Here is an 8,202-nt window from a genome sequence, read left to right on the forward strand (position 1 = left end):
TTCAAAATAATATTCAAAAATTAAAATTAAATTGTGAGTCCAACTAAGGGGCCAAAATGTAGCATATCATATGTAGTTATCTGTGATCAATTCAGAATCCTCACATAGTATTTGATTAGGTTAATATATACAAAAATATCAACTAAGAAAATGTTTTCATTATAGTAAAGAATTACTAAGCATAAAACAGAACAAAAATATTGGAACAGATTTCTAGCTTTGTATGGTAGCTGGTGTTGCTCACTGACTATGACCACTGAATATAGACATACTAGGAGAGGATCTCAGACAAACATCAGCTTCCACACATGTGCTTTTCTGCTTACTCTGTAGAGTTCAGTGATTCTTTCTTCTTTATTACCATGATTGGTTCCCCTGAATTCACAGTGTTCCCTTAGCCTTTCATATAGCACATTCAGGGAATTGAGGACCTCAATATAATAAAGTAGAATTCTTATCTTCTAGATCGATACAACTTCTGTTTTTCTCAGCTGAAGTTGTCATTCTGTAAGGTACTTGCAACAAGCTAAAGCCAAAAAGAATGGGAAATAAAATTTTTCCAAGAGTTTACTAGTGACAACACTGAGAAATTCCATCCCAAGTGCCATCCCCTTTCCTCCTTGTCATGGACTGAATTGTGCCCCCTCCATCCCTCTGTTGAAGTGCTAATGCCAAGTACTGCAAAATGCGATTGCATTTGGCAATATAAACTTTCTAGAGGACATCGAGTTTTTAAAGTGAAGTCATTAAGGGAGGCCCAAATCCATTATGACTGATATTGTTAAAGAGGAGAAATTTTGGACACAAAATTGTGCAGAATTCATCGCTCACTCTGCTATAGCTTTATTTAGGTGGTGTTACTAGGAAATGTCTATTTCCCACATTGTACACATCTCCCTAGTCTCTCTTGAATTACAGGATTCCTCTTCTTTTTTCTTCTCCTCTTCCAAAGACGAGGTCTCTATAACCTCTAGATGTTGGGAGATGAACATCCATAATCTGGGGGCAGGAGGGAGAGAGAGAGAGAGAGAGAGAGAGAGAGAGAGAGAGAGAGAGAGAGAGAGGAAGAGGAAGAAGGAGGAGGAGGAGGAAGAAGAGAAGAGAGTGAGCAAAGAGAGAAAGGGGAGACTTTATTGTGACCATATGACTTTGGGGACATATACTAGTCATATTGTAAGACATTGCTCATTTATCAAGTTAAAATTATTAGAAATGTCTCTTTGTCTTGCAGAACAAGTTACAGTCTAAGGTTTTACTGTATATAGTTTACTTAGAAAAAATTAGAAACCAACAACCCAGACTTAGGGATGTTGGCATGAATGTGATTGGCAGGCAAAGCAAATCTATATCAAAGTAACTTATTTATTCTAGAGAGGAGCAATTGCTTCATGCTTTGCAGATTTTTCAATGGTGTGTGTAAACAGCTTTTTTTGTGGTTGGAAGTTTGGGCAATCATTGATGGAATTAGGCGAATTATTATATCAGTGTGCACTTTCAATCCCAGTACAACTGTTACTTCACAGATGAGTCTACTGAGAAATAGTCACACGCTGACAAAGATGCCAATTGGCATCTAAGAATAAGTCATCTTGTTTACATATTATGGAAAACACCGAGGAAAGAGTTTTGGATGAATATTGGTATACAAATGTATTAATACTTGGCTGGTTCTGAAAAGTTTACACATGTATGTCTTCCCTGATAGATACCTTGTCAATGAATCCATAACCATCCAGACAAACTATAAGTCACTATGTGAATGTATCTCATAATCTTTAGATATTTTTCCTCTTAATATAATCCTCCTGCTGTCATTTAAATTGCCTCTGATCAAGGCTGTGATTATCCAGTTATCTATATATGTCTCATACTGCGATATGGAGCAAGATGATTTGCAGGCCAAATTATTGGTCTTCTCTTTTTCAATTAGATTCTAAGAGGCAACCTCCCTTGGGGTAATGTAAGTGACATAGAACAAAGAGGCCTCTCAGCAGTGTGTAGATAGCAGTGTGTACTCATGCAACTTATTGGTGTCTTCAGAATGTACTTGAACCTGACATGGAATATAAAACTTCACTGGCTATGAGGTGCTATCAAGCACACTCACGTTTGTGGCTTCCTGGATCTAGAAGCGCAGCTCATCCTGAGTGTTTCAGGTTTCATGGTTACTTTGTGGTCCATGTGCCTCTGTCTTCTCAAGGCTCAATAATGAGGCAGAATCTATTGTTTAAGAGAACAATGGTTTGCTGAGGTCATTGTTGTTTTCCAAATGCCAAGGAGATTATACTGTGATACTCCTAAGTAGTCTTGCTTCCAAGAGCACATGAGGTCCTGATTTGTAACAGATATTTTAAATATCAACTTTGCAAGGTTATAAAGGCCAATTGTGACAGATATTTTAAATATAATCAACTTTTAAGATTATAAAGGACAATTGTTGGCCCTGAAAGTAGAGAGTAGAGAACTTTCTTTAGCTAGGCCTCTTATCCAAAAGTTGGGAGTCATAACACATTACTCAACTGAGTACAAGAAATGCATGAAGAGGAGGTAATAGTAACTGACTAGGAACTTTAATAAAGTAGCAGATGATTGAATATCCATGGATTTTTGTCTAACACCCTAATACGTGTGTGTCTTATGGTAGCAAATGTACATATTGCTTTCTGTTTACAAGCTCATACCCTTGTCATGTCATTCAAGTAGTGGACCATTGTGATGCTCTGTGGAATGGCAAGAGACCCAACCCCATGCATATTTAGTTATGGTAAAACTCCAGAGATTATTTAGATAAAAACAAACCACATTTTATTAGGTAAAAACAAACCGCATCTGGGGTTTTATAATGAATGGGATAGAAAGAAAAATCAAATAAGTAGCTGAATGCCACATGCCAAATGCTGTGTAAATATTACAATAAATAGTTTATAATGGAAACATTAGAAGCAATTAGAATTAACATCTGATTAAGTTTAAAAGACACTGTTATTTACCAAAGACACAGCTGTCTTCTGCAAAGGCTAAGCAGGCAAATTACACAGAAATAGAATGATATTACCATCTTGCTTGCTAATTCTTGTACTGAAATGATACTGTATTTTACAAATATATTGTTTTGGAAATTTTTACTCAATAGATTAAGGAGCCAAAGTAGGATAATTTATGTTAATTTCCAGATCCACTTATGACATGGATCATGACGAGGACTACCAAGTGGATTTCAAGATCCTCTAGGCCAGGTGTGGTATGATTCAATGCAAAACTAGTCTATCATCTGGTAATGAGCAGATGATAGTGACATTCAGGACACTGTAACTTGGTATTGGACTTATTCATTCCCCATAGGGTTAGAATATTTATCTTTCTTAGTGTATAGCTACTCTAATAAATGACCATAATCATTTAAGGGTGTCAATGGACTGAGTAGGGATATAGCTCCAGTCTAACCTGTGTGGCCTTGGACTTGAACCTCAGGACTAAAAGAAAAAAAGAATACCAACTTCCTCTTGAATCAAGTGATGAATTGACTCAAGTATGGAACTGGATGAGGGACTATTCAATGGATCATGTTAGCCTACAATTTTCTGTTATATAGATTAATTCAAGTCAGTGTACTGCTCATCAGTTTTAATGTAAGGGACCATAAGTTTTATAGATCACCATTAGAAATCCTTGTACATCCAATCATTTTGATTATCACTTGAGGATCACTGTCTGCTCCACTAACCACCCTCATGTGGTTTCTTAGACATCATGAACGAGTTGACTTAGCCTGTGCTCTTTGAGGCTCTCTTAATTGAAATTAAGAAATATATTACAATAGAAATTTCTTTTATCTCTGCTTCTGACCTTCAGAAGACAGACACTAGGAGCCTTTGAAAATTTCTGATAATTTCTTCATTAGTGGGTAAGTAGGTGATATCTAATAAATTAACTTTGACATTCCTGCATCATCAACATTTAGCTTTCTTCCTCTCCATTTTAACAAGAAATTTCTGCCATCTCCAGTTCAGCCCAACTAAAGCTGAGTTTCATGTATTAGAACACAATTAGAACCATTGCTATTGGGCTGGCAAGATAGCTCAGCAGCTAAATGCCTGCTTAGGCAAGTTTAGGGACCAGGTTAGATCCCGGGCACCACTTTCCGCCCTAATCCCACACCTGGGCATGCAGAGCTGCCCTGCCTGGGCGTGGTGGCGCATGCCTGTAATCTCACTACTGGGGAGACTGAAAATAGGAGGATCACTGATTCTGAGCTGCATAGTGAGACACTGTACCAAATACAGCACAGTGAATCCAGAATTGAAGTGCAGTCATATCAATATTCCACCTTATCTTAAATTACTTTTTCCTCCTTAATTCTGCTTATTATTACCCCCAGGATCCATTTCCACACATATCCACAAGCATACATGTTGTAAACTTATTCAATTTTGCAACTATATTGGTACATAAGGCTTTTCCTTCTGGATTTGTAACAGACCTCCTGAAGAGTGCTAAGATCTATAACTTTTGTTATAGGCTTCAGATAATGAGATAAAAATGGGTAAAGAGTAAGGAACTTTTTCCAAATTAGTACCTTTATTCTCACATGAATTCTTAGGTGTGTAATTGAGCAAAACTCATAGGATCTGGTCCAGCAAGCCCTGCGTGCTGTCTGCCTAGCAACTGCAAGTGACGTATATGTATGGGAAAAGTCATTGTTCACTGACCACGCCATTGACCAGTGACTTGAACCGCTAAATCTTATCTTTTTTTTTTTTTTTTTTGGTTAAAGATTTCTTCACTTTCCACATAACCATTCTATACTCCATATTCTTGAAATTATCTAGTCATAACAGTGACATGGTGAACAAAAGCCCTCTAGTAGCTCCTTTGTTCAAAGTAATGATAGAGTCAATTTCACACTGAATTCTATGGAATATCACCAGACTCTTCTAAACTCTAATTCTAATCATCTGACTGCCTTCACACTTAACTAGAAGGGATACACAGTGTTTATGTCCCCAACACGTTGAATTCCGAATCTACAATGTGGTGGAATTTGGAGGTGAGTCCTTTATGAATTAATTGATTAGATTTAGACAAAGTCAAAAGGGAGAAACTCTGTGATGGCATTAGTAACTTTATGAGAAGGGTTAGAGATCTAGAATTTCCCTCCACCACATGAAAATAGAAAGCAACCATCACAAGCCGGGAAGAGGGTTGGCCATCATAAATCACGGAATCTGCTAGTGCCTTGATTCTGGACATGCCAGCTTTAAGAAAATAAACTTGCATTGTTTAACTACTCAGGTTACAGTATTATAGAAACCTGATCAGACTAATTATGATAATAAGCAGTAAATTCCTATTTACTGAAAGGGCGTATATCTTTTCTGCAAACATTCCTATTACAAATTTCTCTGTGGACCAAGATTATTAGCTACAGATAATAGAATCTATTTTAGACAGTTTGAGCATAAAGTGATTCATTTTAGCACAGTAAATAGTAAAGCAAGTTTCCAGAAAGACCATGAGCCCAGTTTGGTTACGATCCAATCAAGAAAACAAAGTGTAGAGAATCTTAACTACTGTAGAACTGTTCTAATGAAAATGTGCCTCCTGTTGTTTGATGCTTTATGTGCATCTTACTGTCATTAATGAAGGATGAAAGAAATAAAAATAGGTAGAAAGGAGGCAAGGAAAATATTAATTGCAATTTTTCTCTTTTAAGAAAATTGCAGCTTCAGGATACAAATTTGCCCAAGTGTACAGTAGCTTGTTCCCTTCTGAGAAAATCACCCCTCTCAAGTTCCTAAGATCTTAAAGACAAAATAAGCCTGTGAAGTAGTCCTGTGCTTTCCCTTCCATAGAATCCCATCCTCAAGGAAGCAGCACTGTTAAGCAGGTAGCATATCTCTAAGTGTCAAATGATGTAGTTCAGTAAAACAGGTAACCTGGCAGCCAGTAGGGATACACAGCCTAAATAACACATATTGAAGACACTCCCAAGACTATGTAAAACCCCATACCTAATACCATAATGCATCTCCTTATTGAGAACCTGAATTTTTTCTCTCTCAGTGCATACTTTTAAAATCTTACTAATAAACTTTTCTATACCTCTCATTGACATGTCCTGAAATTATTTTCTATGATACAAAAATGAAAACACCTACAACTTATTTCATGGATGGGTGATTGAGGTTCCCATCACTTCTTTAGGGGATCGACCCCATTTGATGACAACATGGAGTAGAATGCAGCACAGTTGCCCCAGAAGATCTCCATTCCTCTTCCTGTATAGAGATCTTATTGCCACCTCTCTTTGTTTGGTTATGTGTCCTATGTGTCTAAAAGGTATATGTATAAGAGAGTCTGAATCATACAGGTATTAGATGTTTTGTACATGAGGGCACAGCAAAGAGGTCCTGAAGTAATGGTAGATGGATCCATGTGTAGTATGTACCACAACTTCCATGACTCTGGAGGGAACTATTTGTGAAGATGTCAATACAGAAGATTCTGTCTGCTCTTTTTAAATTTTTTATATTTTTGTATTTTATTTTTTTCCATAATTTTATTGAGAAACAAATAGCCATGACACAGTTTCAAACCAAATTGGTAGGACAGTTTCAAGAATTAACACATTGCATACATTCTTCCTAGTGGTTATTTGCTGTACAAGATGCAGACATGATATCCTAATTACAAACACTATTACAACAAATCCCTCTCTTCATTAAGAGAATGTAACTATATATCTATCCTAACAATTTTGAATACACAGATACAAAATGGACATTCATCTGTATCCCCTTCTTTGTTTAGTTCCATCAGTTGAATATTATAGGTGTGTTAACCCAGCAAAATATTTGAAAAGAGTCCAGTAATTCATAATAGTATTGGGTCTTCCACTTCACTGGCAATGTCACAAATTCTTGACCTGAGTCCCCTACAGCTCATCATAACACCATGCTTTACTTCTTATACTTCGTTTTTATATTTTTCTGCTGGATGGTTAAGACCAATAAGAGTTGTAGCTTTTGGGTCTGATTAGGTCAGTGAAATCCCCTCAGGATTTATCCTGAGATCCTGTAGCTCAGATTGTAGATCCTTTGTCACTGTCAGCCATGTGGATGAGTCATGGCCATTGCTTGGCCAATATGCTCTCTATGAAAACTTGAGAAAATGTTTTCTCTCCGTGTGACTCTCCTTAGGCACACTCTACATCATTGATCACTTTCCTCTTTGGCCCCATAATCTCCTTGATCAGAAATTTTGGGACACTACTGAGTTACATGACATTATAGTACAAGTTCTCATATGTCCTGAGTCTTAATTGACCTGGGAAGGCTAGGGCCAAAATGTTGGCTTTCCTTGTGGCCCTCCTTTTTCTCTAATTTTGGTCTGCAGACTTGGGTTGTTAACCCTCCAGAAGAGAAGCTTATTGTTATTACCGTACAACCTAGGCTGTTAAGGTTAACCTCACTATCTGTCTGCATATCAAACATCTTAGGCCTAACATGGAACAGGTATTTTTTTTTCCATTTTCTGAAATCCTCTATGATCTCTTTTTTAAGTGCCTTGAAAAGATTTTTGACTTCTTTAGTTAGATTAATTCCAAGGTATTTCATTTTCCTTGGTGCTATTGTAGAAGGTATTGTTTCTATAATTTCCCTCTCAGTGTGTTTGTTGTCTGTGTAGAGGAATGCTATTGACTTTTGGGTATTGACTTTGTAACCTGCTATGCTACTGAATTTCTCTATTAATTCTAGTAGCTTCTTGGTGGAGTTTTTTGGGTCTTCCAAGTAAAATATCCTGTCATCTGCAAACAATGATAATTTTACTTCTTCTTACCTATTCTTATTCCTTTTATTTCTTTCTCTTTTCTAATGGCTGTAGCTAATGATTCCAGAACTATATTGAATAGGAGTGGTGATAGAGGACACTCTTGTCTTGTACCATATCTAAGAGTAAAAGATTTCAGTGTTTCCCCATTTAGCATTATGTTAGCCATTGGGTTTTCATAAAAGGCTTTTACCAGATTGAAGTAGAGGTCATCTATTCCAATTTTCTGTAGGACTTTGAACATGAATGAGTGTTGGACTTTGTCAAAAGCCTTTTCTGAATCAATTGAGATGATCATGTGGTTTTTAGTGTTTGCTATACTGATATAGTGTATTACATTTATAAATTTTTGAATATTGAACCATCCTTGCA

This window comes from Octodon degus, unplaced genomic scaffold, assembly GCF_000260255.1.
Source record: "Octodon degus isolate 3935 unplaced genomic scaffold, OctDeg1.0 scaffold00087, whole genome shotgun sequence".
In the NCBI taxonomy this organism is placed as follows: domain Eukaryota; kingdom Metazoa; phylum Chordata; class Mammalia; order Rodentia; family Octodontidae; genus Octodon; species Octodon degus.